Below are 6,000 nucleotides of genomic sequence, written 5' to 3'. Positions count from 1 at the left end.
AGAGAGAGAGAGAGAGAGAGCTCTGATAGCATAGTGGTTACGAATCGGGCTGCTAACCTCAAGGCCGGCAGTTCGAAACTACCAGTGGTTTCGCGGGAGAAAGATGAGGCATTCTGCTCCATAAAGATTTACAGCCTCAGAAACCCTAGGCCGGGTCACTGTGAGTCGGAACCGACTCCACGGTACTTAACCACAACAACAATTACATATATATATATATATATATACATGGTGGCTTCATACAATATACACTGGAATGTGAACAACTAGGCCCATGGTTAGAGCTCACCAGCCACTCAGCAGTCGAAAGATGAGGCTTTCTTCTCCTGTGACAATTTAAAGGCTTGGTAACCCTATACAGGGTCCCTATGAATCAGAGCAGACTCGATGGCACTTACCACCACCAGTCATTATCAGGTATGGGAAGGTAAGAGGGTCTTTAACTCCTTTCTCTGCTATTGTTGTTAGGTGCTATTGAGTCAGGTTCCACTCATGGCCTTATGCACAACAGAAGGAAACACTGCCCAGTCCTGCGCCAACCTCACAATCATTGTTACGCTTGAGACCATTGTGCTGCCGCTGGGTGGACCTATCCCACTGGGGCTTTCTCTTGTTTTCATTGACCCTCCACTTCCCTAAGGAGTTCTGGTGTGGCACTATTGGATAAGCACTTGACTGCAAAGTTGGTTTGAATCACAAGGTCAGTGGTTCAAATTCACCAGCTGCTCCTCAGAAACCATATATAGGGTCGTTATGAGCTGGAACCAACTCGACAGTACTTAACAACTACAACCGTGACCACCACTTTACCAGTCCTTCTCCATACTGATAATATGTCTGGGCACCATCTAATTATTCTGATCTCATGGCAAAGGAGGTATTTCTTGATGGAGGCAATTTTTTCCTCTTCTCCATGGCTGAGTTTTCAAAAGATCACCAGGGCTTTCTCCCAAAGTACCTGAGCTTTGTACTTCAATCTACAACTTTTCTGTTAGCAGCCAAGCTCATTAACCATGTACATCACCTGGGGACTCCTAGCATTTGGTGGGCACACAGTAAATACTTGCTGAATAAATGAATGGATGACACAAACTGAATTCATGATATTTCTTACCTCTCTTGCTTCCATTTCTGTATTCCAGGACATGATGAATGCTCTCCGAAATTACTCCATTGTCTCACCTTTTCTGATTCCACTATCTCCTTCAACCTGAAAATTTAGCTGCTCCCCAACATCAAGCACACCTCTTAATTATTTTGAGAATACACTCCCTGCTCTTTCTCTCTCTGCTATACTATTACTGCTTTGTTTAAGTGTTTGACATTTTTCCTGTATTCTTTTCTTTCTTCTAATCCTTCACCATCACTGCAGGGGATTTTCTTAAAATGCAAATCTGACCATTTTACTCTGATGCTTAAATACCTTCAGCGGGCTCCCTGTTGCTTTGAAAATGAAGCTCAGAGTCTTAAACCTGATCTACAAAGTCCTTCACAATCTGATAATCTGGTCTCAACTTTTTTCACCTTACTTCTTTTAATCCTACCCTCTTCCATCTAGTCATCCAGAACCCATGATTCCCAAACCCAGCTTCCTGCCTTTGCATAGGTTCCCCTGGCCTAAGTAATCTTTCCACCACTTGTCTGTCAGTTTGTCATACTGTTGTTGTTGTTGTTGTTATGTGCCGTCGAGTCGGTTCCGACCCATAGCGACCCTGTACAGGGTTTCCGAGGGTGTAAATCTTTACGGGAGTAGAAAGCCTCATCTTTCTCCAGCGGAACAGCTGGTAGTTTCGAACTGCTGACCTTAAGGTTCGCAGCCCGATTCGTAACCACTACGATCTGTGTTGGAAGAAGTACAGCCAGAGTGCTCCTTGGAGGCCAGAATGGCTAAACTTCATCTTTCATACTTGAGACATACTATCAGGAGGGACCTGTCCTTGGAGAAGGATATCATGTTTGGTGAAGTGGAGGGTCGGAGAAAAAGAGGAAGACCCCCCTCCCCACCCCCAATCAGATGGACTGACACTATGGCAGCAGCAATGTGCTCAAATGTAGCAATGATTGTGGGGTTGGCTCAGGACCAGGCAGTGTTTCATTCTGTTCTGCATAGGATTGCTGTGAGTCAGTACCAACTCGACAGCACCTAATAACAACAACAACATGTGATCTTTGCCTAATGTTCTGTATCTTCCCTATGTTTCTCCTTTCAAACTAAGCTGTAAGACCCTGTCTTCTGGGAAATCTTTTCAAGTTCTCCCACATAAAATCATTGTACTCACTTCTACACTTCTGTGACTCTCGGTTGTAGCTCTCAAACTTGTTAGTGATTAGTTTTCATTGACCTAACCCCTTCAATGAAGCCCCATAGGGAGCACCCAACTCTGAATTCACTAGGATGCTAACTACATATTTGTAAAGAATTTCTCTGATAGAGGATTTGTACTCAGGCTACATAAAGAACCCCAAAACTCAATTAAAAGAAAACAAACATCTCAAGATTAAATGGCTGGAAGATTTGGACACTTCACCAAAGAAAATATGTGAATTAAAAACAAGTAATAAAGAGATGGTGACTCTTATTAGTCACTGTTGTTAGGGGCCAATGAGTCCATTCTGAGTACAACTGCCCCAAAGCATTGTGTTGTTTTTGTTTGTTTGTTTGTTTCTGTAATATTTATGAAACCAGATTTTCAGGGTTTTCTCCCACTGAACACACTCTTACACAAACTTCAATGTTCAGCTCAAATCGTCCCTAAGTCAGGCAGCTGCTTTTGAGTGACTTTAATGACATCTTCAGTCTGTAACCTGAATTGGCACTGCACATGGAACAACTTGATCGCTTGCTTCCTTTTGTACTTGCATTCCTCCTAGCCCAAGATTCAGTAAGGTCAAGGCTGAGTTCAATCTCCTTAACTAGAATTTTGAGCCCTCAAATGCTCTTTGGGCCACCAACTCCTATCTCATATTAGGAGTTCAATGATATCACCAGTTGTCCTATAAATCAAGTTCTGTGGAAGCCTCTGGAAGTCAAATATCTGTTGTTGGTTCATTCACTCCACATTGTCTGCATGCGTCCCCTCCCTTGAGAAGTTTACACTCATATACAAGCTGCTCTTGCCTTTGTTTAGTGCCAGTTTCCTTTCCCTTCATTCTCTCCTTAAAGGTGTTCTTGGCTTGAGTCTTCTGAACATCTGGTCACTTCTTCTCTGGTATTCCTTACACATTGGATTCCATGAGAATAAGGAAGAGACGAGGACTACTACTAACGCCTCCTCTCTTGTGTGTGTACACTTGCTAGTTATTTAATAGGGAGGCATTTGTTTTAAGTGCTAAGTATTTTACATATCTCATGTCAATCTCATAAAGGCAACCATCTGAGCTATGTGCTCTTATTGTCCTCATTTTTCTCAGAAGTAACAAGAGAGGCTAGAAAATGTGTTCCTGATCCCACAGCTAGGAAACAGGACAGCCAGAGTGAACAGAGGCTATGTACTACTCTCAGCCACTTTATGAACTGGAGTCAATGTAAATTTCACACAAGTGAAATGTAGCAAATACTTAGCTATAAATCAACATGGCTGTGGGTAACATGTGGAGTAGCAAGGCAAATGGGCCATCTAGACTCTTGCAGCTAGTCCTTGATTGGGTTCGTCTCACTGTCTTTTGTCGCAGGTGCTCAGAGAATATAGATGGATTATTATTAGTTTGAGCTAAACTCTGAAGTGGAAACTCCTAGTGAGTTTTGATGTTAGTATTATTATTTATAAACCATATATTAGGGAAAGAATGCAGCTGCTACTAGTATCTTCCAAAATTCAAGATCAATGATTTTTGAATAATTAAAATGTTGGATTATTCTTATCTATTTGATCTTCAGTAGTAGAAATCGTTGAGAGTTGATGGTCTGCAGGTATTTGAAGAAGCCATTATGTAAGTAAAAATAGCTTGGCTGCAAAGACATTTGTTGTAGGAATTGTGCTAGACATAAAAAAACCATGATGCAGTCCCTAAAGGGGTTCACCACCTTGTTGGGGGAAAGTAAGCCAGACTCATGTGTCTCGTTCAATAACATTACAATTTTTGAATTGCTCTTTGAGGAAATAGTGGCAACCACCAGCTAGTGCATCATTATGCTGACAGAGATTCAGACTGGGGCAAGTGATCTAGAGACGTTTGGTAGAATAGGTGAAGTTTGAAATCTTGAGAGAATTAAAGAAAGGAGCAAGGAGGGGAGGGCATAAGGAGCTGGGAGCTCAATGGTTAAGCACTCGGCTACTAACTGAAACACATCCAGCTGCTCTGCAGGAAAAAGACATGGCGAGTGATCTGGTCCTGTAAGGATTTCAGTCTAGGAAACCCTACTGGGCAGTTCTACTCTGTCACGTACTGTCACATTGGGTGGAAATTGACTTGTTGGCACCTAACAACAACAAAACAGAATGTAAGACAAAACAATCCTCAGTAGAGAATGCCATTGCTTGTTTATGCAGAAACGAATGAGTACCACGGACTTTAGTACTGAGTGAATGGAGAGCATCTGTGGCTCTGTTCGCATCCTGCGTCCTCAAGCCTGGAAAGATGGCCATGGGCTTGCTGCCCAGCCCGGCTGGTAACAAAGCACAGCACTGTTGGAGAAATGACACCTATTGCTGCCTGCTAGCCAGGCCTTCCTGGGTCATTGCAGAACTAGGTTTCAGGGCACACCAGTCTTGCTTCATTAGGACCCTGAAGGAGTCTTTGTTGCTTAATAGTGGGGCATTTGGGCAGAAAATAAGCTACGCAATGGGTCATGCTTATGACTCAGCAGGGACAATGCTTCAGGCTGCTTTCTGAGGGACCCAAGAGTAGCAACCACCACTAGTTCTAGGAGAAGCTTAAAAGGAGAGCCTTTTCCCAAAACCAAAATTATGAATCTCTTGTCATATGTTGCAAATAGTTAATGCACTTGACCGCTGACCAAAATGTTGCTGGTTCACAAAAGAAAGGCCTGTTAATGTACTTCTGAAAACTCAGCCATTTGGAGTGCCGTCTGGAAGCCAGCTCTACCCTGACACACATGGTGTCACCTTGTCAATGCAAGAGCAATTGCTTTGTGGTTTATGCAACCAATAAATAAATAAATAAATAAATAAAGATAGAGAGAAAATAATCCAAAAGGTCAATTCCAGATCTGTTTTGGTATAAGGGTCGGGCTTTTTATGTTACCCAAGAAGCAATTGATATTTTGCATATTGAAGGTCTAGGGAGATTTGCATCCTATTACCTGCTATCAAATATCACCCAGACAAGAACTGAGATTTGTACATTTGTTCTAAATGTTACTCTCTGTTGTTCTGTTTTACAAATGGAAACGTTGACTGATTGGAAAGCATTTACTGAACCAGTTTGTTCTTATGCCTAAATCCTTTGAGTACTTTTTCTGTTTAACCTTTTTTTTTTTTTTTTTCTGATAAAAATAAACAGATCTGAAGAAATAAGTTCTGAGGGACTCTCCTAATAAAAATTTTTATATATTATTGCTTAATCTTGAGTTTGAGCTAGTTGACCAATGTAAGGAGAAGAGGAGAAACATTGCTTATACAACTATGTCAAGCAACAGTTAGATTCGTTGCAAAGTATACATGCTGTCTCATGTGTTCTAAGTTTAATTGTTGTTAAGTGCTGTTGAGTCAATTCCGACTCATAGCGATCCTGTATAGGGTTTCTGCTATTATTCATAAAGTTTTCAGTGACTAAATATTCAGAAGTAGTTTGTCACTCTTTCTACCTAGTCTGTCTTTGTCTGGAAGCTGGACAGTGAATAAGGAAGACAGTAGAAGAATTGATGCTTTTGAATTATGGTGTTGGAGGAGAATATTGAAAGTGCCATGGGATGCCAAAAGAACCAATAGATCTGTTTTGGAGGAAGTGCAGCCAAAGTGCTCCTTGGAGGCCAAGATGACCAAACTTATCTCTCATACTTTGTATATATTGCCAGGAGGGACCAGTCACTGGAGAAGG

This window comes from Chrysochloris asiatica, unplaced genomic scaffold (assembly GCF_000296735.1).
Source record: "Chrysochloris asiatica unplaced genomic scaffold, ChrAsi1.0 scaffold00018, whole genome shotgun sequence".
Lineage (NCBI taxonomy): Eukaryota > Metazoa > Chordata > Mammalia > Afrosoricida > Chrysochloridae > Chrysochloris > Chrysochloris asiatica.
Note: the sequence above shows the minus strand (reverse complement) of the source record.